Source organism: Tribolium castaneum, chromosome 11, assembly GCF_031307605.1.
Source record: "Tribolium castaneum strain GA2 chromosome 11, icTriCast1.1, whole genome shotgun sequence".
Classification (NCBI taxonomy): Eukaryota; Metazoa; Arthropoda; class Insecta; order Coleoptera; family Tenebrionidae; genus Tribolium; species Tribolium castaneum.
The window spans coordinates 1,538,685-1,564,947 of record NC_087404.1 but is presented as its reverse complement, the minus strand read 5'-3'; the positions used below and the strand labels follow the sequence as shown (position 1 = coordinate 1,564,947).

Here is a 26,263-nt window from a genome sequence, read left to right as displayed (position 1 = left end):
CAGAGTTATGGCCTTGGCAAGATGGGCTAACTCTGGAGACACGAGAAGAAAGAGGTGGTGCGTGTTGCTCACCTTTGATGTGAAAAATGCCTTCAATTCGGCAAACTGGCAAAACATCATGGAGGCCTTGAGGAAAAAGGGCATCTCCATGTACCTGAGGAAAGTGATAGGTAGCTACCTATCAGAAAGAAGTCTAGACTTGGGCGAGGGACAAGTCATGGAGGTGACGAGTGGAGTTCCACAAGGTTCGGTATTGGGGCCGACCTTGTGGAACATCCTTTATGATGGAGTTCTTAGATTAGAAATTCCAAAAGAAGCAACGCTAGTGGCATATGCTGATGACTTAGCACTAGTCGTGATAGAGAAGGACATCAAAAACTTGATGTGCACAGTAGAGATGACGTCCAAAATTATTGGACGATGGATGAAAGAAAATGGCTTGCAGCTGGCTCCAGAAAAAACTGAAGCTGTGCTTCTTGCAGGCGGACGTAGACCAGACAAGAACGTTGTCTTCAAGGTGGAAAATGTTGAGCTAAGACCTAAACAAAATGTCAGGTACTTGGGAGTAGACATAAACCAGAGAATGACTTTTACGTCACACGTAATGCGTGTGGCAGCTAAAGCAGAAAAGATGGGGGCAATGCTGGGGAGGCTAATGCCAAACGTAAAAGGACCATCACCTTCAAAGAGGAAGGTAATGGCAGAAGTAGTAAATTCGATTGTCATGTATGCGGCACCAATCTGGGGTCCTACTGCACTCGACATTCTGAAGTACCAAGAAAGATTGGTACAGGTCCAGAGAAAGACAGCTCTTCGCGTATGCTCGGCATACCGAACCGTTTCGGCGGATGCTGTCCAAGTAATAGCAGGGATGATTCCCATTGATCTCAGAATCCATGAGACAGTCAAGGTGAGAAATAGAACACACACCAAGCGTGAGGCGCGGGAATGGTCTATTAAAGAATGGCAGAACAGATGGAATGCAAGTTCCAAAGGCAGATGGACGCACCGTCTTATTCCAAATATAAGACAGTGGATAGAAAGAAAGAAGAATGCGGGTCAGGTAAATTTTTACTTGACACAATTTCTCTCAGGACACGGGGACTTCCGATGTTATTTGAAGAAAATGCATCGAGCAGAAAATGACAGATGCGTGTACTGCGGTGAGATGGACACTGCCGAGCACGTATTGTTCCAATGTGGAAAATGGGCTGGGATACGGCATAGGCTGGAACAGCTCGTCAATGAGAAAATCAATCCAGATAATCTGGTAGAGATTATGCTGAAAAGCAATAAAAATTGGAGAAAAGTGCAACGTTGCACTGAAGACATTTTGAAATTCAAAATGGAGGATGAAAAGTCAGGGCAAATAAACAGCCCAAGAGACTCGCCAGAGGTGCTGACGAGTATCTAAAACAGGTGGAAACAGTCAACCATTGATTTGATCGACGCCGATCGCAGGAGGCAGGCGACGGCTTGGGTCAATGGCACTGAAAAGAAGCGTCATAAGACGCAGGAGCTGAAGCTAATGGAGGCGTAGAAACAGACAAGCCCGGCCCCCTGAAGACATGCCTAACGGCGATACCGGGGCTTCGGGTAGATGAAGAACGGGGGAACCAATTCTACCTTAAGGTCGGGTTCCACGTCCAGGAGCGGGGTGGGGCTCCTGGGTAAAAAAAAAAAAAAAAGGTCAGGTCAGGTCAGGTCAGGTCAGGTCAGGTCAGGTCAGGTCAGGTCCCTCCCCGAGGAGCAACCACTTTGTCGTAGTGGGGAGGCTTAAGTAGCTCCAATGATTGTTGAGGTTATGCTGGCGGGGGCCGCATGAAGAGGCCCCTGGTAGGGACACCCTTGCCAGACAAGCTCGACTATGAGGAGTGAAAACCAAGAGTTGCTCAAAAATACAAGGATGGGCGAAACGAACTTTAAAATAAATCTCCGGGAGGGTCTGGCTAGCCAGGAATCCCTTCTTGACTCAGCTGCTGCTGAGCCAAGCTGCTCCACGGATTACGGAGGGAGCAAAGTCGTTTCTGACACACAATCAAAAAAGAAAGAAAAAGAGACAAAGACCCAAAAGGAAAGAGGATTAGCCTTTGTGAAAATGTTTAGGAGTCCTATAGACAGCAACAGAATAAGAAGAGGAAGCGATTCTGAAATTTTGGTTAAAACAAATACACCACAGACAGAAGAAAAGAAAAGAAAGGTTATGGACGACAACACACCTGAAACAAGTATTACAGAATATGCAAACCCCAGACTAAACGATACCATCGACCTTATGTTTGATGAGGCAAACCAGAAGTCCGTAAAACAAAGGAAAATACAACGAAGCTTCTCGATAGGAGAGTACTACAACCCAAATGAAATCTCAAAGACGGACCTAAGAAACAGAATGAAGAAAATTATAAGAGAACTGGGTCAAGAGGCCAAGAAACTAAATACAAAAGCAAAAGACAACAACACGACTAAAACTCAATTAAGAGATCAAGCCCTAACAGTGTGCAGTCTGGTCAGCCAGATTGCAAACTGGGAAATGCTTAATTGCCTGACAACAGAAGAAACCACGAACAAGCCACCGGTAAGCCCCATTAAATCTACTGAAGTTCTACAAAAAGCCTGGAAAGAAGAAGAAAACAACAAAGACGTTCTCAAAACGATTATAGAAGAAAACTGGTCCAGTATACATCATAAAACTGAAATAATAAACAGTACAGAAAAAATTGGAAACGATATGCTTATACTAGTAGGTAATGCACAAAACAAAGACTTAATAAAAAGAGTGTGCAAACACAGTGATTTAATAGACACTGTGTTGAAAGGCGATATTATTGAGAGAAAAAAACTGGTCTACAACATTACATCAGACTATATGCTCGAAGACAAAAATACAGAAAAAGAATCAAACACCAAAATTAACTACATTCTAGGAACCACACAAGACAACTGTGAACTAGACACTATGTATCTAGGTCTGGAAAAAGTATTATCCATACATGAAGACAGAAAAAGACAGGACCTCACTATTGTGGAAACAGACACAAACTTCAAGTACCTACAAAAAATTATAGAATACTTAATAAGACACAACCCAAACATACAAAACGTCAAAATTCTTAAAAAGGCTGAAAGCTGGAAGACGATGCTATTAAAACCAACGAAACAATCGAAAGAAACCATCAATATCAGAATAAAAGAGACAACTACCTATCACAAGGTAGTCCGAGAAATGAAGAAAGAAATAGACCCAGTTAAGTACGGTGTTCGGATACTGGATGTTTTTGAACCCGTAAAACAACTAATCAGAATCAAATACTACGCAAACGATATAGAAAAGAAAAAGAGCTTTCTCGAAAAAGTAAAACAAATATGCAACCAGAGCGCTGTAAGCATAGAAACCAAAACAGCATCAAAAGAAATTTTTCTTAAAGATATTCCCAGAGACTGTATAGCAGAAGACATTGCAGAAGCCATCAATAAAACAGCAAATAGCCAATCGAAGGAGATTGACGTGTTTGTTTCACCAGACAAAGGAAAAGGGTCAAAATTTGCGGTAGCCACGGTGCCTGCCCAAATAGCTAACACCATTTTAGAACATAAAAGAATACGAATCGGCTGGGATTGGTGTCGTATAGAAGAAAGGATACGCTTATCCAGATGTTTTGGGTGTATGGAATTTGGTCATACGGCCAGCAACTGTAAAACTTCCTCTTCAAAAGACAAAGAAAAATTACTGCTTAGATGTCTCAACTGCGGCGCCGATGAACACACGGCGAAGACATGCGAAAATAAAACAAAATGCTACAGCTGCGGAGCCGAAGGACACCGACCATCGAGTATGTCATGCCCAAACTATAAAAAAGCTGTAAACGAACTTAAAGCAAAAAACAAAGGGCAAGTCAAAGAAAATAACATATCATCCAAGACCAATGTATAAATTCCTCCAACTAAATACAAACAGAAGCAGAACAGCACACGACATGTTATTTGCAACAGCAACTGAGACAAACGCACAAATCCTCCTAGTCAGCGAACCTAACAAATCTACGGTACAAAACCCAAACTGGATATGCGACCTAAATAACGACGCTGCAATAAGAATTCTTTCAAAAGACTTTAAACTAAGAAACTCAGGGGCAGGGACAGGCTTTGTCTGGATACAAAACGAAAATATAACCATATACAGTTGCTACTTGTCACCGAATTCAACCATCGAGGAATACACCAAAACGCTGGACGATATCCGGGACTCGACTAAACATCAACAAACACATATTATTATAACAGGCGATTTTAATGCGAAATCAACAGCATGGGGCATGCCTCAAACAGATGCAAGAGGAAGTATATTGAACGACTGGATTGCAGAACTAAACTTTATTACCAAAAACAAACCAAACTACTATACATTTGAAAGAGGTACATCAAAATCAATCATAGACTTAACACTAGTATCTCAAAACGTCGCAAATAACATACAAGGATGGACAACGATGGATACAGAATCCCTCAGCGACCACAAAATCATTTCTTTCAAATGGGAAACAAATTTACCAGATAGCCATCAGTATAATTCAAACCAACCCCCAGCGTGGAACCTAAAATCATTGAATAAGGCGAAACTCCTAAAAAGGTTTAATAAGTGTGGCAGTATAAACTCGCCCGAGCAACTAAAAGACAGTCTTGAAAAATCATGCAACGCTGCGATGTTAAAGAAATCTTTTTCACCAAAACGAAGACCCTGCTACTGGTGGAACGATCGTATTGCCCAACTCCGGAAAGAATCTATCAAAGCCAGACGAGCTGTAACAAGAGCTCGACCTAAAACAACATTGTCACAAAACCTAGAAACTAAGGTAAACACACTAAAAATAGCAAGGGATAAACTACGAAAGGAAATAAAAATCTCAAAACATTCAAAGTGGCAGGAATTATGTGCCTCAATTGATGACGACGTCTGGGGAAACGGCTATAAAATAGCAATGAGAAAGTTTGGCTACAGAATAGAATACAAACTTACTGAGGATGAACTGGAAAACGTTGTAGTGCATCTGTTTCCGCGCCATCCTGAAGTAGTATGGCCCGAACCAATAAAGAACCCCATAAAAAATTTCACACTGGAAGAACTACTAATTGCCGCCAAACGCCTGAAACCTGGTAAAGCCACTGGACCAGATGGTATTCCTGCAGAAATTATTAAAATTATAGCGGAAAATGAAACAAAGAAACTACTAAATGTATACAACACCTGTCTAAGGAGAAAATCCTTTCCGGATTGCTGGAAAACAGCACGACTGATTCTTCTTCCTAAACCTGGAAAAACAAACAAAGAACCAGGTTCATACAGACCAATTTGTATCTTGGATTCGGCAGGCAAATTAATGGAATATCTTATCCACTATAGACTGGAGCAGGAAGTTGAAAAACTGGGCGGTCTGTCCACACAACAATTTGGTTTCCGCAAAGGACTATCAACATCCCACGCTATTCAAAAAGTCATACAGATAGCAGAGAAAACTAGACTAGTCACATATAGACATCGTAAAACTTGCGTTATGATAACTCTAGACGTTAAAAATGCATTTAATTCGGCACCGTGGCAGGTTATACTTCAAGAATTGAAACTAAAAGGGATATCTACATCCCTCATAGATCTGATTAGAACATACCTGAACAACCGGTTTATACTCACCGAACATGGTAAACTACTAGAAGTAAACAGCGGGGTTCCACAGGGGTCGGTGCTCGCACCACTGCTATGGAATATAATGTATGACCAGGTCAGGTCAGGTCAGGTCAGGTCAGGTCAGGTCAGGTCAGGTCAGGTCTGGACACTGCCGAGCACGTATTGTTCCAATGTGGAAAATGGGCTGGGATACGGCATAGGCTGGAACAGCTCGTCAATGAGAAAATCAATCCAGATAATCTGGTAGAGATTATGCTGAGAAGCAATAAAAATTGGAGAACAGTGCAACGTTGCACTGAAGACATTTTGAAATTCAAAATGGAGGATGAAAAGACTGGGCAAATAAACAGCCCAAGAGACTCGTCAGAGGTGCTGACGAGTATTTAAAACAGGTGGAATCAGTCAACCATTGATTTGACCGACGCCAATCGCAGGAGGCGGGCGACGGCTTGGGTCAATGGCAATGGCTAAATGAAAAGAAGCGTCATAAGACGCAGGAGCTGAAGCTAGTGGAGGCGTAGAAACAGACAAGCCCGGCCCCCTGAAGACATGCCTAACGGCGATACCGGGGCTTCGGGTAGGTGAAGAACGGGGGAACCAATTCTACCTTAAGGTCGGGTTCCACGTCCAGGAGCGGGGTGGGGCTCCTGGGTAAAAAAAAAAAAAAGGTCAGGTCAGGTCAGGTCAGGTCAGGTCAGGTCAGGTCAGGTCAGGTCAGGTCAGGTCAGGTCAGGTCAGGTCAGGTCAGGTCAGGTCAGGTCAGGTCAGGTCAGGTCAGGTCAGGTCCCTCCCCGAGGAGCAACCACTTTGTCGTAGTGGGGAGGCTTAAGTAGCTCCAATGATTGTTGAGGTTATGCTGGCGGGGGCCGCATGAAGAGGCCCCTGGTAGGGACACCCTTGCCAGACAAGCTCGACTATGAGGAGTGAAAACCAAGAGTTGCTCAAAAATACAAGGATGGGCGAAACGAACTTTAAAATAAATCTCCGGGAGGGTCTGGCTAGCCAGGAATCCCTTCTTGACTCAGCTGCTGCTGAGCCAAGCTGCTCCACGGATTACGGAGGGAGCAAAGTCGTTTCTGACACACAATCAAAAAAAAAAGAAAAAGAGACAAAGACCCAAAAGGAAAGAGGATTAGCCTTTGTGAAAATGTTTAGGAGTCCTATAGACAGCAACAGAATAAGAAGAGGAAGCGATTCTGAAATTTTGGTTAAAACAAATACACCACAGACAGAAGAAAAGAAAAGAAAGGTTATGGACGACAACACACCTGAAACAAGTATTACAGAATATGCAAACCCCAGACTAAACGATACCATCGACCTTATGTTTGATGAGGCAAACCAGAAGTCCGTAAAACAAAGGAAAATACAACGAAGCTTCTCGATAGGAGAGTACTACAACCCAAATGAAATCTCAAAGACGGACCTAAGAAACAGAATGAAGAAAATTATAAGAGAACTAGGTCAAGAGGCCAAGAAACTAAATACAAAAGCAAAAGACAACAACACGACTAAAACTCAATTAAGAGATCAAGCCCTAACAGTGTGTAGTCTGGTCAGCCAGATTGCAAACTGGGAAATGCTTAATTGCCTGACAACAGAAGAAACCACGAACAAGCCACCGGTAAGCCCCATTAAATCTACTGAAGTTCTACAAAAAGCCTGGAAAGAAGAAGAAAACAACAAAGACGTTCTCAAAACGATTATAGAAGAAAACTGGTCCAGTATACATCATAAAACTGAAATAATAAACAGTACAGAAAAAATTGGAAACGATATGCTTATACTAGTAGGTAATGCACAAAACAAAGACTTAATAAAAAGAGTGTGCAAACACAGTGATTTAATAGACACTGTGTTGAAAGGCGATATTATTGAGAGAAAAAAACTGGTCTACAACATTACATCAGACTATATGCTCGAAGACAAAAATACAGAAAAAGAATCAAACACCAAAATTAACTACATTCTAGGAACCACACAAGACAACTGTGAACTAGACACTATGTATCTAGGTCTGGAAAAAGTATTATCCATACATGAAGACAGAAAAAGACAGGACCTCACTATTGTGGAAACAGACACAAACTTCAAGTACCTACAAAAAATTATAGAATACTTAATAAGACACAACCCAAACATACAAAACGTCAAAATTCTTAAAAAGGCTGAAAGCTGGAAGACGATGCTATTAAAACCAACGAAACAATCGAAAGAAACCATCAATATCAGAATAAAAGAGACAACTACCTATCACAAGGTAGTCCGAGAAATGAAGAAAGAAATAGACCCAGTTAAGTACGGTGTTCGGATACTGGATGTTTTTGAACCCGTAAAACAACTAATCAGAATCAAATACTACGCAAACGATATAGAAAAGAAAAAGAGCTTTCTCGAAAAAGTAGAACAAATATGCAACCAGAGCGCTGTAAGCATAGAAACCAAAACAGCATCAAAAGAAATTTTTCTTAAAGATATTCCCAGAGACTGTATAGCAGAAGACATTGCAGAAGCCATCAATAAAACAGCAAATAGCCAATCGAAGGAGATTGACGTGTTTGTTTCACCAGACAAAGGAAAAGGGTCAAAATTTGCGGTAGCCACGGTGCCTGCCCAAATAGCTAACACCATTTTAGAACATAAAAGAATACGAATCGGCTGGGATTGGTGTCGTATAGAAGAAAGGATACGCTTATCCAGATGTTTTGGGTGTATGGAATTTGGTCATACGGCCAGCAACTGTAAAACTTCCTCTTCAAAAGACAAAGAAAAATTACTGCTTAGATGTCTCAACTGCGGCGCCGATGAACACACGGCGAAGACATGCGAAAATAAAACAAAATGCTACAGCTGCGGAGCCGAAGGACACCGACCATCGAGTATGTCATGCCCAAACTATAAAAAAGCTGTAAACGAACTTAAAGCAAAAAACAAAGGGCAAGTCAAAGAAAATAACATATCATCCAAGACCAATGTATAAATTCCTCCAACTAAATACAAACAGAAGCAGAACAGCACACGACATGCTATTTGCAACAGCAACTGAGACAAACGCACAAATCCTCCTTGTCAGCGAACCTAACAAATCTACGGTACAAAACCCAAACTGGATATGCGACCTAAATAACGACGCTGCAATAAGAATTCTTTCAAAAGACTTTAAACTAAGAAACTCAGGGGCAGGGACAGGCTTTGTCTGGATACAAAACGAAAATATAACCATATACAGTTGCTACTTGTCACCGAATTCAACCATCGAGGAATACACCAAAACGCTGGACGATATCCGGGACTCGACTAAACATCAACAAACACATATTATTATAACAGGCGATTTTAATGCGAAATCAACAGCATGGGGCATGCCTCAAACAGATGCAAGAGGAAGTATATTGAACGACTGGATTGCAGAACTAAACTTTATTACCAAAAACAAACCAAACTACTATACATTTGAAAGAGGTACATCAAAATCAATCATAGACTTAACACTAGTATCTCAAAACGTCGCAAATAACATACAAGGATGGACAACGATGGATACAGAATCCCTCAGCGACCACAAAATCATTTCTTTCAAATGGGAAACAAATTTACCAGATAGCCATCAGTATAATTCAAACCAACCCCCAGCGTGGAACCTAAAATCATTGAATAAGGCGAAACTCCTAAAAAGGTTTAATAAGTGTGGCAGTATAAACTCGCCCGAGCAACTAAAAGACAGTCTTGAAAAATCATGCAACGCTGCGATGTTAAAGAAATCTTTTTCACCAAAACGAAGACCCTGCTACTGGTGGAACGATCGTATTGCCCAACTCCGGAAAGAATCTATCAAAGCCAGACGAGCTGTAACAAGAGCTCGACCTAAAACAACATTGTCACAAAACCTAGAAACTAAGGTAAACACACTAAAAATAGCAAGGGATAAACTACGAAAGGAAATAAAAATCTCAAAACATTCAAAGTGGCAGGAATTATGTGCCTCAATTGATGACGACGTCTGGGGAAACGGCTATAAAATAGCAATGAGAAAGTTTGGCTACAGAATAGAATACAAACTTACTGAGGATGAACTGGAAAACGTTGTAGTGCATCTGTTTCCGCGCCATCCTGAAGTAGTATGGCCCGAACCAATAAAGAACCCCATAAAAAATTTCACACTGGAAGAACTACTAATTGCCGCCAAACGCCTGAAACCTGGTAAAGCCACTGGACCAGATGGTATTCCTGCAGAAATTATTAAAATTATAGCGGAAAATGAAACAAAGAAACTACTAAATGTATACAACACCTGTCTAAGGAGAAAATCCTTTCCGGATTGCTGGAAAACAGCACGACTGATTCTTCTTCCTAAACCTGGAAAAACAAACAAAGAACCAGGTTCATACAGACCAATTTGTATCTTGGATTCGGCAGGCAAATTAATGGAATATCTTATCCACTATAGACTGGAGCAGGAAGTTGAAAAACTGGGCGGTCTGTCCACACAACAATTTGGTTTCCGCAAAGGACTATCAACATCCCACGCTATTCAAAAAGTCATACAGATAGCAGAGAAAACTAGACTAGTCACATATAGACATCGTAAAATTTGCGTTATGATAACTCTAGACGTTAAAAATGCATTTAATTCGGCACCGTGGCAGGTTATACTTCAAGAATTGAAACTAAAAGGGATATCTACATCCCTCATAGATCTGATTAGAACATACCTGAACAACCGGTTTATACTCACCGAACATGGTAAACTACTAGAAGTAAACAGCGGGGTTCCACAGGGGTCGGTGCTCGCACCACTGCTATGGAATATAATGTATGACAGTGTCCTGAGACTGTCGGTTGCGGAAGATGTCGAGCTCGTGGGATATGCCGATGATTTGGCTGTGATTGTATCTGCAAAAACCATAGAGGATTTAGTAGAAAAAACAAATGATACTCTAGACAAAATTGTACACTGGATGTACAGCAAAAAGCTAAAATTAGCACCCGATAAAACAGAAGCAGTACTTCTAAATTGCAGAAGAAAACCTCCGGACGTACAGTTTAATATCATGGGAACTTTAGTTACGCCAAAAGAAGCAGTAAAATACCTCGGCGTGTGGATAGGAAGAAATATCAACTTTAAAAGGCACATAACAGAGTGCGCTATAAAAGCAGAAAAAACGATCTCTGCATTGTCGTCAGTAATGCCTAACATTGGAGGTCCGTCAACGATGAAAAGAAAGATGTTGAGCACAGTGGGACACTCTGTAATTTTATACGGAGCACCAATATGGGCAAAGGCAATGGACACAATATCACTTCGGAACAAACTTTTATCGCTACAACGTAGAATGGCACTTAGGGTGACATGTGCCTATCGCACTGTTGCTACAGATTCGATTTTAGCCATAAGCGGCTTACCTCCTATTCACTTACTAACACAGGAAAGACGACAAATTTTCAACGGCAAAACAAAGGAAGAAAGTAGAAACCTCATGCTAGAAAAATGGCAGAGCGAATGGAGTGCATCTAAAAGCTGGTCAACATATCTAATAAAAGATATAAGGAAATGGTTTCTAAGAAAACATGGTGCCTTGAATTACTATTTAACGCAATTTCTGACGGGACATGGCAGTTTTAGAAAATACCTCTACGAAAGAGAGCGAAGCAGAGATGATGAATGCATTTATTGCGGCGAGAAAGATGACGCTGAACACACTATTATATACTGCCCTAGATGGAACTTAGAACGTCAAACCGTAGAGGAAAAGCTATATATAAAACTATCCACCGAAAACATAGTAGACACAATGTTGGAAGATGAAGAAAAATGGATACAAATCAACGCCTTTGTATCTGCCGTTCTAAAAACAAAAAGCAAAGAAGAGGAGAAGTGAAAGTAAATTAAAGTAAAGAGCAAATGGCCCACCCACCATGAAGTAATGCCCACTAAGTTCCGTGGTGGTGTTGGAAGAGCGGTGGGTGGTTTTTTAGTGGGTCGGGATGCATCGCATGACCCAACCCCACACTCCCCGGCTCACGACATCCAAGCCGGGAGCTCCTGTAGGAGTTTTTCCCCCACCGCTTAAAAAAAAAAAAAAAAAAAAGGTCAGGTCAGGTCAGGTCAGGTCAGGTCAGGTCAGGTCAGGTCAGGTCAGGTCAGGTCAGGTCAGGTCAGGTCAGGTCAGGTCAGGTCAGGTCAGGTCAGGTCAGGTCAGGTCAGGTCAGGTCAGGTCCCTCCCCGAGGAGCAACCACTTTGTCGTAGTGGGGAGGCTTAAGTAGCTCCAATGATTGTTGAGGTTATGCTGGCGGGGGCCGCATGAAGAGGCCCCTGGTAGGGACACCCTTGCCAGACAAGCTCGACTATGAGGAGTGAAAACCAAGAGTTGCTCAAAAATACAAGGATGGGCGAAACGAACTTTAAAATAAATCTCCGGGAGGGTCTGGCTAGCCAGGAATCCCTTCTTGACTCAGCTGCTGCTGAGCCAAGCTGCTCCACGGATTACGGAGGGAGCAAAGTCGTTTCTGACACACAATCAAAAAAAAAAGAAAAAGAGACAAAGACCCAAAAGGAAAGAGGATTAGCCTTTGTGAAAATGTTTAGGAGTCCTATAGACAGCAACAGAATAAGAAGAGGAAGCGATTCTGAAATTTTGGTTAAAACAAATACACCACAGACAGAAGAAAAGAAAAGAAAGGTTATGGACGACAACACACCTGAAACAAGTATTACAGAATATGCAAACCCCAGACTAAACGATACCATCGACCTTATGTTTGATGAGGCAAACCAGAAGTCCGTAAAACAAAGGAAAATACAACGAAGCTTCTCGATAGGAGAGTACTACAACCCAAATGAAATCTCAAAGACGGACCTAAGAAACAGAATGAAGAAAATTATAAGAGAACTAGGTCAAGAGGCCAAGAAACTAAATACAAAAGCAAAAGACAACAACACGACTAAAACTCAATTAAGAGATCAAGCCCTAACAGTGTGTAGTCTGGTCAGCCAGATTGCAAACTGGGAAATGCTTAATTGCCTGACAACAGAAGAAACCACGAACAAGCCACCGGTAAGCCCCATTAAATCTACTGAAGTTCTACAAAAAGCCTGGAAAGAAGAAGAAAACAACAAAGACGTTCTCAAAACGATTATAGAAGAAAACTGGTCCAGTATACATCATAAAACTGAAATAATAAACAGTACAGAAAAAATTGGAAACGATATGCTTATACTAGTAGGTAATGCACAAAACAAAGACTTAATAAAAAGAGTGTGCAAACACAGTGATTTAATAGACACTGTGTTGAAAGGCGATATTATTGAGAGAAAAAAACTGGTCTACAACATTACATCAGACTATATGCTCGAAGACAAAAATACAGAAAAAGAATCAAACACCAAAATTAACTACATTCTAGGAACCACACAAGACAACTGTGAACTAGACACTATGTATCTAGGTCTGGAAAAAGTATTATCCATACATGAAGACAGAAAAAGACAGGACCTCACTTTGAGGCCTTTGTGCTAACAGAAGCACTGGACATGGTAATTAAACTAGGTTTGGATCTCGAAAGGAGAATTGAAAACAACACGAAAAGGGAAATCAAGGACCTATCGGCAAGACTCAAAAGGCAGGTGGAGATTCTTAGTCGAACTTCTGTGAGGGCGTGGGTCGAATCACACAGATACATTGAGCCCGAAAAAATACAAATTGATGTCGACATACAGACCGAGGCGCTAGGCGAAGGGCACGCTGATGAACTAGCCCGGAAAGAAGAAACACACAACGAAGAAATTCTCTCACTGCGGTCCGAAGTAGAGAGACTGAGACAGGAGAATGAAGAGCTGAGAAGAATGAACAGACAACCACAGGAGAAAACACCGCACGACCAGACCACCCCACAAGTATATGAGGGTCTTAAGGAAAACGTAACTGCCGAGAACTTCGAAAAACTGATCGACCTGAAATGGACGAATCAAGCATACGCAAAGACGACCTTTGTACGCAACGACGCAGTGAAATGCGAAGACCAGGTGGTCGTCGTCGAAGCGGCAAGCGGAGAGGATGTCGCAGAAAGGCTCACGACTAGGTTTCCGGAAATCGCACCAGCGACGGCGACGAGTGTTCCTACACCGGGAACCGCGCTATGTGTGACGAAATCCAGGACCATCGAACTCGAGAATGGCGAAAGGGTAGAAGACATAATCGGGCGCTCTATACTACTTAACATAGGCAAGGATCATCAGAATCGAAGGAAGAACCTAATGAACGGAATGCGCAAAGTAGCCACCCTGGCAAGTAACAAGGGGATCAAAAAGTTTCGGCTATATTCGTTGATCGATGAACCGAATAGCCAAAAGTTTGAAACGAGAAAGATTACTGAATGGGCCCTATACGACACGGAGATGATGGCTGAAGTATATGTCCCGCGAGCAAGGAATAGAAAATCCACAGCGGGAGCGAGTGAACCCGAACCAGAGAGTGAAGAATGGGAAGAGCAAAAGACTAAACGACGCAGAACCACCAAAACCATAACCGTAAGCAAAGCTGAGACCGACGAGCAAACCTACGCCAGCATGCTGAAACGGCTCAAGGGCGAGATCAACGTGGAAGAGATCGGTGTCACGGTCAAGGGTGTCTACGAGACGAGCGACGGTAGAATCAAGATCAACCTGACCGAAAAAGGGAAGGGAAACTGCGAGAAATTTAGGACGGCCATTGAAGAGAAACTCGGAAACAAGGCTGAAGCAAAGATAACCACGGCGAGGAAAGAACTGATAATAACGGGCATCGACAAAGAGACCACAGAAGAGGAGGTACGCCTAGCGATACAACAACATTACACCGAAAAAACGGCATGCCCAGAAGATACGCAGGTGCGTTCGTTCCATTCTAACGAGCGAACGAACAAACAGACGGCGACGGTGCTAGTGCCGGAGACCGAGGCATTGCATCTCCTACAAAAGAGGAAGGTCATAATCGGGTGGACTATGTGCAGAATAGTAGAGAAGCTGAGACCAGAGAGATGCCATAGGTGTCTCAAGTACGGCCACCGCGCTAAAGAATGTAAAGAGAAAGCCGGCGAAAACAACACCGAGAAGGGAGGCAGATGCTTAAAGTGCGGGCGCTGGGGGCACCACGCAAAAGCCTGTCAAAACGAACCCCACTGTTACGAATGCGAACAGCAAGGGCATAGGGCCGATTCCATGGCCTGCCCGAAGTATCGAATACTTGTGGAAAAGATGAGGAGGAGTACAGGTGCGAATAACACCTCTACAAAAAGACGAGAGTGATACAACTTAATACTAACCGGAGCAGGATGGCCCACGCTATGCTGGCCAAACTGACACACGAATTGGAGGCGTCGGTCGTTACGGTAAGCGAACCTAACTTAACCCTTGCCGAAAAGGAAGCATGGCTCGTTGACGACACAGGGAGCGCAGCTATAAAAATAACTGATCGGAGTTTAAACATCACCGACAGTGGAAATGGGTCGAGTTTTGCCTGGGCCAGGACTGGCGACATGACCTACATCAGCTGCTACATCTCGCCGAACATCTCGGCAGCGGCGTTTGAGACAAGACTCCAAGAGCTGGAAGCATTCCTCAGGACCCATCACGGCAACAAACTGCTCATTGGCGACTTCAACGCAGCGAACCGAGCGTGGGGATCGTCGACGAATGACAGGAGGGGGCAACTCGTCATCGAGATGACGGAGGCGTTGGGAATGACCCTCCTTAACACCGGACACTCCCCAACATTTCTCGGTTCGGGGGGAACGTCCATAGTCGACTTGGCGTTCATCGACGATAGTGCGGCAGGTAGGGTGAGGAACTGGACCGTTCTCGAAGCGGAAACCATGAGCGACCACCGAGCGATCGCCATCGACATCGAAGACCACAGGGCCAGACCCGCGACGGGCGACCATAGATACGGAGGAAAGGCGCACGCGCTCAGATGGACTAAAGACCGAGATAAGCAGCTCCGGGAACAACTGGCGGAAATTCTACCCAGAATTAATACGGTCGACCCGATCTCAGTGAGCCGGGCCATTGGCGAGGCTGCCCAGCGCTCCCTCAAGAAAATCGCTAATAACAGGAAACCCATCTTCTGGTGGACGGACGAAGTTGGGAACGCGAGGCAAAGATGTAACGCCGCACGACGACGTGCGGGAAGGGCGAGGGACGACCGCAAAACCGAGCTATGGCGGATCTACAAGGACGAGAGGAAAGCACTGAAGAAGGAAATAAAGAAAGCTAAGGCAGAGGCCTGGCAAAGGCTTATAGAGGACATCGAACACGACCCATGGGGTAAGGGCTATAGAATAGCAATTGGGAGGGCGGCCCCTCGACAACAAGTCAGCGAGCGAGAAAGGTGGAGGGCGGCGCGTGAACTGTTTCCTCAGTGCGCCATTCCCATGTACGACATGCAAGAGGCCTGCGAACCGACAATGTTCTCCTACGAAGAGATACAGGCCGCGGCGGCGAGAATGCGCACGGGCAAGGCGGCCGGACCTGACGGCCTGGGCCCCGAGATAGTGCAAGCTGCTGTAGCGGCGTCTCCCGAGACCATTTCTGGACTCGTCAACGACTTATTAAAAAGTCAAAAGTTCCCGGAACAGTGGAAGAGGGCCAGATTGGCACTCATACCCAAGGCAAAGAAGTCGCCCGACAAACTACCCAAATATCGCCCTATATGCGTGCTGGATAGCCTGGGGAAGTTCTATGAACAACTAATACTTGCCAGACTGCTCGGCGAGCTCGAAGCCAAGGGCGGGCTCTCCGACTCCCAGTACGGCTTCGTGAGAGGCAGGTCGACCACTGACGCGATGCAGGATGTACTCAGGGTGGTCGAGTGGTGCTCCACCGGCTCGTACGGCAGAAGGGAGCTGTGTGCCCTAATATTGCTCGACGTCGCCAACGCATTCAATAGCGTCAGGTGGCCCGACATTATTCAGGCATTGATTGACAAAGGGATAAGTGCGTACCTCGTCAACCTGGTGCGCTCGTATCTCACCGATCGATTCATCATCGTGCAGCATGGCGACGGATTCAACGCGACATGCGGAGTGCCCCAGGGGTCGGTACTGGGCCCGCTCCTCTGGAATTTCGTTTACGACGAGGTGCTACATCTCGACGTTCCCGTTGGCGTGCGCCTTTTCGCCTTCGCCGACGACCTGGCGATGGTCGCCATGGGGATGACGGTTGACGAGTTACAAAATAATGCGAACCTTGCCCTCGACACTGTGAACCGATGGATGTGTAGCAAACACTTAACGCTAGCGGCGGAGAAGACCGAGGCCGTTATAATGACGGGCAGGAGAGACCACGCTGACATCAGGTTCACTGTCGGCGACAGTGTGGTAAAACCCAGCGAGAGCGCCAGATACCTGGGGGTATACATGGACAGGAAAAGAACGTTCGCCCAACACATAGCGGAAGCCGCTGCGGGGACCACCAAGTTGACGGGCAAGCTATCAAGGATTCTCCCGAATCTCCGGGAGCCTCGGAGGGGAGACGGAGGACGATTGCAGCTGCGGTCACCAGCAAAATGATGTACGGGTCCGAGATATGGTCCAAAGGGCTGGACAAATTAAGCAACGCCGAGAAAGTAAACAGGGCTCAGAGACCAATAATGTTAAGGGTTGCGTGCGCCTACCGCACTGTGGCGACCACCTCTCTCCAAGTACTGTGCTCCATGGTGCCGTGGGACTTGCTGGCACTGGAGAGGAGGGCGACCTTCAAGAGACCCGAAAACAGGAAAGCGGAAAGGGAAAAAACTATTCGACAGTGGAAGGATAGGTGGGACAAGGAGAGCCGGCACAGCTGGACCAAGAGGCTTATTCCCGAGATTGAGCCCTGGCTGACGAGGAGGCACGGCCTGCTAGACTTTTACACCACACAGATGATGACCGGCCACGGCTGCTTTTCCTCCTACCTGTCTAGGATAGGGAGGGAGGCAACCGAGGACTGCTGGTACTGCGACTGCACGAGAGACGACGCTGAACATACATTTTTCGATTGCCCAAGGTGGACGGAGGAAAGGAGCGAAGTCGAACTAATATTGGGGGCATTCCCCGAACCGGAAGCACTCGTAGGGGAAATGCTAAAGGATGAGAGGACGTGGAAAGCGGTCACAACTATGGCACGAAGAATAATGGAAAGCAAAGAACAGGAAGAGAGAAGGAGAAAGGGCGCAGGCGCCAGACGCTGAGGCTCCCCTAGCAGATGGCATAGACAACAGCGAACAGCCGACCCGAAGTAATGTCTTGAAGGATAGTCCCGGGTCGGCTGCCACATTGCTGATGAGGAAAAGGGGTTTAGTGGGTGAGAGCCCCACACTCTCCGGGCCGCTAAGAACGTACCACCAAAGGCCCGGGGGTCGGCTGTTAGAGCTTCCCCTCAACCTCGGTAAAAAAAAAAAAAAAAAAAGGTCAGGTCAGGTCAGGTCAGGTCAGGTCAGGTCAGGTCAGGTCAGGTCAGGTCAGGTCAGGTCAGGTCAGGTCAGGTCAGGTCAGGTCAGGTCAGGTCAGGTCAGGTCAGGTCAGGTCAGGTCAGGTCAGGTCAGGTCAGGTCAGGTCCCCAGGGCGGAGGCCAACCGCTACTGGGCGCGTCCCCCAGGTGGCGGATAGGGGAAAGCCCTCACCGGCTTGCCGGCGGGTAGTGGTGAAATAAAATAGCCACCGCGGACCAATAGCGCAGGGAGGAGACAACCTCCTGGATAAAAAACACGGCAGACCGCAATGGACAAGGACCAGGTTAAGGATGGAGGGGATTCGACAAAGGACAAGACGACAACACGCCTGCCAGGAGGCATAAAATGAAATTCTACGAGCTTGGTTTATATGATGGAGGACGAAAAAGGAAATAAGTTTACTGCACAGGGGGGAAGTTCCCCAGTGCCGGTCGCCGGAGGTGGTAAAGCGGGCCTCTCCCGACCGTCAGCAAGCAACCGTGGGGCATCTTCGGTGGGCAACCAGGCCGAGATGCTTCTTGCTACTGGAGAGAAAGAGAAAGACCAAGCGGAGGGGGCTGGAAGAGCTTTTGGTAGTATGGTGGATACACCGAAAACAGGTCCTCTACACAGCAGATTAAATCTCACTAGCAGACTACAGAGGTGTAGTTCCCTATCGGAGGGCAGTACAAAAAAGAGGAAGTACGTCGACTCATCGCCAAGTCCAAAGACTGCTTACAATAAAAAGGAAAGTGCAGTAGCCTTCTCGGCGATTGAGGCAATAGGAAATATCGTCAAAATAGCGGAGAAGCTGAATAACACCATCAAAGCATCGTACCAGCCCAAGAAAGAGATCGTACATATGGTGGAGAGCATCAATAGGAACACTAAAGTTTTCGCAAATGAGTCCATAAAGGCCTGGTTGGAGGAAGTGAGATGGGAGCCTGTAGAAAGGATCACCTACGATGCGGATGCGCAGACGGACCCGCCACAGGAGGCTGAGGATACCAAGACTCTCAGGGCGGAGCTGGAGGCGGTTAAACAGCAAGCAGCTAAGCAGGCAAAGGAAATTGAGATCCTCAAACGGACGCTCCAAGATCTTGAAAGGGAAAGGGAGCAGAAACAAGGGGTAGACGCCACCGCCCAAAGCACCGATGACGACAAAGAATCCATCAGGAGGGAAATCCTGACACAGATGGACCGTCCCGGCACATATGCGGAGGTTGAGAGAGTACTAAACCTAGAATGGCCGCAAGACGTCTATCAAGCTACGAAGGTAATCAAGGGATCACCGCTTGCCGCATCTAGAGACTGGGACCTGGGAATTTTCCTCAACGAAGAGGATGGGGGTTTAGACACCACAGCTATGGGGAGGCTGTTCAAAGAGAGATACCCAGAATTGGTCGAGGAAGAGGAAGAACAAGACGACATCTCTTACATTGTACAGACAACGAAGTTCAAGTCAAAGGTAAACACAAAATACGTATGGAAGATTCGGATCGAGAAGTCGATGACAAATTGGGAAGATAAAGCATTAAATGCAGAAATCTTAAAGAAACTGAGGGACATTGCTGATGCAATGCAGGTCGAAGGTAGGGTAAAAGTTGCCATCCCAATCCCTCCGAGGGCATCCCTCGATCAGCTAAGAAAACTGGCGGAAATCGCTTTTAGGAACAAGGGAAGAGAACTGGCTATACATGTTCCCCAAAATTTCACCGTAAACGGGATACCCACGGCAAATCCAAATCCAAAACAAACAAAGAGAAGAGGTGTGGAAAAACAAACTGGGGCACTCATAGTACGGAAGCCTGGGTGCGAGTATATTGACCTTCTCAAGAAAGTCAAAAAGACATTGGGTAACTCGGAGAATCTTAAAATATATAAGGCACTCAAGACCAATAAGGGCGACCTTCTGATCGTTACCGAGAATAACGAGGAAGCATTGGCAAACGCCAGGAAGACAATAGTGGAAGAGGACAACGCCATATCGGTGACAATCAGCAGACCTAGGGGAGAGGGAATGGAGCTACATATCGGAAACATCGAAGCCGATATCACAGCGGAACAAATCTCGGAAGCTGTCGGAAAGAAAATGGAGGTACAGCCCCAAGAAATAGTTGTTAAAGCACTAAGGAAGGGACCAGCGGAAATGCAGGTCGCGACGATACAGGTCAAAAAGGACCTAGGAGAAAGCCTTTTAACCCAAAGGCAAATCAGAATAGGATTGTGTCTATGCACCACTACCGAGAAGGTCGAGCTCGTAAGATGCTATAAGTGCTGGGGACAGGGACACATCTCCACAAAGTGTAGCGGACCGGAAAGAAAGAACCTGTGCAGGAAATGCGGCAAGCCGGGGCATAAAATCTCAGACTGCCGGGGCAATGAATATTGCTTACAATGCAACGAGGAGGGCCACAGGACGGGATCAAATAAATGCCCCGTTCGCAGAAAAGAAGTTAGGAAACTTATCCGTAGCATCAGTACAGCAAAGAACGGACATCCACCCCAAACGGAAGAAAAACACATGTCACAGATGGAGACCGAGGAGGTAGGTAAAGTGCCAGAAGCCAGGACGGATACAACGAAACCACACATAGAGGGGGACCTTCCCTCCCCCCTCACCAGAGAAGCATGAGGGTGCCCGGACCGGGCCGGGGCAGCCCGGTCCGGGACAGTCCCACCCGACACCCCATGCGTCTCAACCGGACTCCCCAGCGACTCCCTCCGTCTTAGGGGCGGAGGAGGACGAGGAAGACCAACAGGACGCCCAGACAAAATAAAAGTGTTGCAGTGTAACCTAAACCGAAGCAGGGAAGCCTTCCAGCTACTCCACGGAACAGTTCACGATAGACAGATAGACATCGCGGTGGTGGCGGAACCAAATAAGAAACTATCCGAAATGGGCCCTTGGACGCTGGATAGGAGGAAAGACGTGGCAATCAGACAATTCAACAAGGCGGAGGCACTTAGGAAACATATTGGAAATGGTTTCGTGGGAGTGGAGTACAGGGGGTACGCATTATATGGATGCTACATATCGCCCAACTCCACTCTGGATGAGTTCAAACAGCTCCTTAGGGAATTAGAAGGCCACCTAAATTCCAGCGGAGAGGAGTGCATAATTGTTGGCGATCTCAACGCCAAGTCGCCGGCTTGGGGCTCCAAAAAAGAGGACGAAAGGGGACGGATCCTTATGGATTGGATAGCCCAAAGAGACTACACCATTCAAAACACGGGGGACGAGCCCACCTTTGTGAGAGGGGAGAGCGTTTCCAATATAGATCTTACAATTACGTCGAACGGCCTCGCGGATAAGATTAAGAACTGGAAGGTACTCCCAGAGGAGAATCTCAGCGACCACAGGGACATCTACTTCGAAATATGTAAAACGAAAGAGGAAAACGAAGCAAGAACGAAGAGGGTAAGGAAGAGCTGGAAAATCGACGGAGAAGGACTGAACATCTATCGAGAACTCGTGAGGAAGGAGATCAGTGGTAGAGGCAGACACTGGTCAACAGGGACACTGATGCAAAAGATCGAGGAAATGTGCAACTCCTCCTTTGCCATATGTAGGGGGGGGCACCCAGCACACAAAAGACCAGTGTACTGGTGGAACCGAGACATTGCCGAGCAAAGGGCAAAGTGCCTTAAAGCAAGAAGAACTCTTGGGCGGGGGCGTAAATGCAGGAAAACTACGTCGGAACAAATACAGCAATTAGAAGACCGGTACAGAATGACCAAGAAGGAACTTCGGGGACACATAAAGAAGGCGAAGCAAACGGCGTGGAAAGAGCTGATAGAAATGATAGAGGAAGACCCCTGGGGTAAGGGCTATAAGGTAGCCATGGGGAAGTTCAGAAAAGAGACGCCGCCCTCCAAGGAGGAGACGAAGGAAGCTGTGAAGAAGCTCTTTCCTCGTAGGGAACGGACGGTTTGGCAAAAGGAGCCCTGCCAGGAGAAGATCGAGTTCAGCGAACAAGAGCTGAGGGATGCAGCGAGCAGACTCCGGGTAAAGAGAGCACCAGGTCCAGACGGCATCCAAGCCGAGATTGTAAAACTGGTGGTGGAAGAGGCAACCAGTGACGTTCTTGCGGTGATCAATGCATCCGCGGGAAAAGGAGAATTCCCAACTAGGTGGAAAGAAGCCAAACTTGTATTGATACCGAAAACGAAGCAAGATTCGGAAGGCATTAGGAAGTTTAGGCCAATATGTCTCCTCGACATTATGGGAAAGCTCTTCGAGCACCTCATCAGATCCAGGCTAGAGAAAGAACTTGACGAGAAGGGGGGGCTGGCGGACTCCCAATTCGGATTTAGAAAAGGAAGGTCTACCTTAGACGCCATGGAGGAGGTACTAAAGTTTGCTGAAACGGCCAACCGGGGCACCTGGGGCCGGAAGGACCTATGTGCCATCGTCGCCATAGACGTCGAAAACGCTTTTAATTCGGCTCCATGGAAGAAAATCATCGAGGCACTAGAAGGAAAACGAATCAACAAAGCCCTGTTAGCGCTCATACAGGACTACCTGCAGGACAGGGGAATCCTGGTGGGGGAAGGGGAGGAATACGTCGAGATGACGTGCGGCGTCCCACAGGGCTCGGTCTTGGGCCCGACTCTATGGAACGTCCTGTATGATGCTGTGCTTAGGCTAGAGATGCCCGTAGGAGTGAGGACGCTGGCGTTCGCAGACGACCTGGCCGTCCTGGTGTCCTCCAGAAACGAAGAGGAGATGATGGCGCTGGTAAACCAGACGTTACAAAAGGTGGCAGAGTGGATGGAGGACACTGGACTGAGTGTGGCAGCGCACAAAACAGAGGCAACTTTACTCACGGGCAGAAGGAGGCCGCGTGAGATTAAGTTCTCCCTGATGGGCGAAGATATATCTCCGCAAACCTCCATAAAGTACCTGGGGGTCAGGCTCGATAAGGAGTTAAGATTTGCACCACACGTAGAGGAGGTTGCCGCCAAGGCGGAAAGGACAATGGCAGCCCTGTCCAGGCTGATGCCAAACACAGGGGGGGCGAAGCCATACAGGAGGAGGATGCTGGTGGCGGTGGCGCGGAGCCAGATCCTGTACGGCGCTGAAATCTGGGGGTCAAGGCACCTTAAAAGCAAAAGCCTGGAAAAACTGGAGAGGGCACAGAGGACGGCACTACTGCGGGTGACCAGCGCCTACCGTACCACCTCGAACGAGGCGCTACAGGTAATCGCCGGAACGAAACCCATGGCCCTGGCGATCGAGGAGAGGGTAGAGATCAGAAGGATGGGTCCCGGGGCGCGGAAAGCCGTTGAGGACAGGACCCGCCGGAAATGGCAAGCGGCCTGGCAGAACGCCCAGAACGGGGCGTGGACCAGAAAGTTGATCCCAGATATCGGTCCCTGGCTGGACAGAAAACAAGGCCATACCGACTTCTACCTGACCCAAGCCTTGACGGGTCATGGATGTTTTGGAACCTACCTGCACAGGATAGGCAAAACTGCGGACGAGAGGTGCTGGTTCTGTGGTGAGGACAGGGATGACCCGGAGCACACCCTCTTCTTGTGCGAGAGGTTCGACGGAGAAAGGCTCGAATACATGAAGAAGACTCTCACGTGGCCCAATGCTGAGGAATTCGTGGAAGTGATGCTATCATCGGAAGAGAACTGGGCGAGCACCTCACAACTCGTCAGAAATATTATAAGAACGAAGGAAAGGGAAGAGCTAAGGAGGGAAGGAAGGCTGCCAACTTAGCGGAAAAGAAAGCAGCATTTGTTCGAAGTAATGCGAAAGCGATTCCGAACATCTGCGGAGGAACAGGAGGAGAGGTTTTTAGTGGGTAGGCCGACACGTCCACCTAGTCGGAGAGCCCCACACTACCCCGGTCTCACAATAGAAACCGGGGTGTACGTAACGCATTTTCCTCTCCTCCGGAAAAAAAAAAAAAAAAAAAAGGTCAGGTCAGGTCAGGTCAGGTCAGGTCAGGTCAGGTCAGGTCAGGTCAGGTCAGGTCAGGTCAGGTCAGGTCAGGTCAGGTCCCCAGGGCGGAGGCCAACCGCTACTGGGCGCGTCCCCCAGGTGGCGGATAGGGGAAAGCCCTCACCGGCTTGCCGGCGGGTAGTGGTGAAATAAAATAGCCACCGCGGACCAATAGCGCAGGGAGGAGACAACCTCCTGGATAAAAAACACGGCAGACCGCAATGGACAAGGACCAGGTTAAGGATGGAGGGGATTCGACAAAGGACAAGACGACAACACGCCTGCCAGGAGGCATAAAATGAAATTCTACGAGCTTGGTTTATATGATGGAGGACGAAAAAGGAAATAAGTTTACTGCACAGGGGGGAAGTTCCCCAGTGCCGGTCGCCGGAGGTGGTAAAGCGGGCCTCTCCCGACCGTCAGCAAGCAACCGTGGGGCATCTTCGGTGGGCAACCAGGCCGAGATGCTTCTTGCTACTGGAGAGAAAGAGAAAGACCAAGCGGAGGGGGCTGGAAGAGCTTCTGGTAGTATGGTGGATACACCGAAAACAGGTCCTCTACACAGCAGATTAAATCTCACTAGCAGACTACAGAGGTGTAGTTCCCTATCGGAGGGCAGTACAAAAAAGAGGAAGTACGTCGACTCATCGCCAAGTCCAAAGACTGCTTACAATAAAAAGGAAAGTGCAGTAGCCTTCTCGGCGATTGAGGCAATAGGAAATATCGTCAAAATAGCGGAGAAGCTGAATAACACCATCAAAGCATCGTACCAGCCCAAGAAAGAGATCGTACATATGGTGGAGAGCATCAATAGGAACACTAAAGTTTTCGCAAATGAGTCCATAAAGGCCTGGTTGGAGGAAGTGAGATGGGAGCCTGTAGAAAGGATCACCTACGATGCGGATGCGCAGACGGACCCGCCACAGGAGGCTGAGGATACCAAGACTCTCAGAGCGGAGCTGGAGGCGGTTAAACAGCAAGCAGCTAAGCAGGCAAAGGAAATTGAGATCCTCAAACGGACGCTCCAAGATCTTGAAAGGGAAAGGGAGCAGAAACAAGGGGTAGACGCCACCGCCCAAAGCACCGATGACGACAAAGAATCCATCAGGAGGGAAATCCTGACACAGATGGACCGTCCCGGCACATATGCGGAGGTTGAGAGAGTACTAAACCTAGAATGGCCGCAAGACGTCTATCAAGCTACGAAGGTAATCAAGGGATCACCGCTTGCCGCATCTAGAGACTGGGACCTGGGAATTTTCCTCAACGAAGAGGATGGGGGTTTAGACACCACAGCTATGGGGAGGCTGTTCAAAGAGAGATACCCAGAATTGGTCGAGGAAGAGGAAGAACAAGACGACATCTCTTACATTGTACAGACAACGAAGTTCAAGTCAAAGGTAAACACAAAATACGTATGGAAGATTCGGATCGAGAAGTCGATGACAAATTGGGAAGATAAAGCATTAAATGCAGAAATCTTAAAGAAACTGAGGGACATTGCTGATGCAATGCAGGTCGAAGGTAGGGTAAAAGTTGCCATCCCAATCCCTCCGAGGGCATCCCTCGATCAGCTAAGAAAACTGGCGGAAATCGCTTTTAGGAACAAGGGAAGAGAACTGGCTATACATGTTCCCCAAAATTTCACCGTAAACGGGATACCCACGGCAAATCCAAATCCAAAACAAACAAAGAGAAGAGGTGTGGAAAAACAAACTGGGGCACTCATAGTACGGAAGCCTGGGTGCGAGTATATTGACCTTCTCAAGAAAGTCAAAAAGACATTGGGTAACTCGGAGAATCTTAAAATATATAAGGCACTCAAGACCAATAAGGGCGACCTTCTGATCGTTACCGAGAATAACGAGGAAGCATTGGCAAACGCCAGGAAGACAATAGTGGAAGAGGACAACGCCATATCGGTGACAATCAGCAGACCTAGGGGAGAGGGAATGGAGCTACATATCGGAAACATCGAAGCCGATATCACAGCGGAACAAATCTCGGAAGCTGTCGGAAAGAAAATGGAGGTACAGCCCCAAGAAATAGTTGTTAAAGCACTAAGGAAGGGACCAGCGGAAATGCAGGTCGCGACGATACAGGTCAAAAAGGACCTAGGAGAAAGCCTTTTAACCCAAAGGCAAATCAGAATAGGATTGTGTCTATGCACCACTACCGAGAAG

General features: G+C 46.7%; 1 protein-coding gene and 2 long non-coding RNA genes across 3 annotated transcripts in view; all 3 read right to left on the bottom strand.

The window, feature by feature from the left end:
• Nucleotides 1-26,263, bottom strand: part of LOC103312347 (B-cell lymphoma 3 protein) — a 467,353-nt gene that overhangs the window by 100,551 nt on the left and 340,539 nt on the right. The gene's annotated exons all lie outside the window — the stretch shown is intronic.
• LOC135267346 (uncharacterized) lies at nucleotides 4,357-5,771 on the bottom strand. Its single transcript, XR_010335779.1, has 4 exons — nucleotides 5,687-5,771; nucleotides 5,243-5,307; nucleotides 5,015-5,178; nucleotides 4,357-4,963 (listed from the first exon to the last, which is right to left on the bottom strand). It is a non-coding gene; the product is annotated as an uncharacterized LOC135267346 (long non-coding RNA).
• Nucleotides 9,086-11,095, bottom strand: LOC135267358 (uncharacterized). Its single transcript, XR_010335787.1, has 4 exons — nucleotides 10,416-11,095; nucleotides 9,972-10,036; nucleotides 9,744-9,907; nucleotides 9,086-9,692 (listed from the first exon to the last, which is right to left on the bottom strand). It is a non-coding gene; the product is annotated as an uncharacterized LOC135267358 (long non-coding RNA).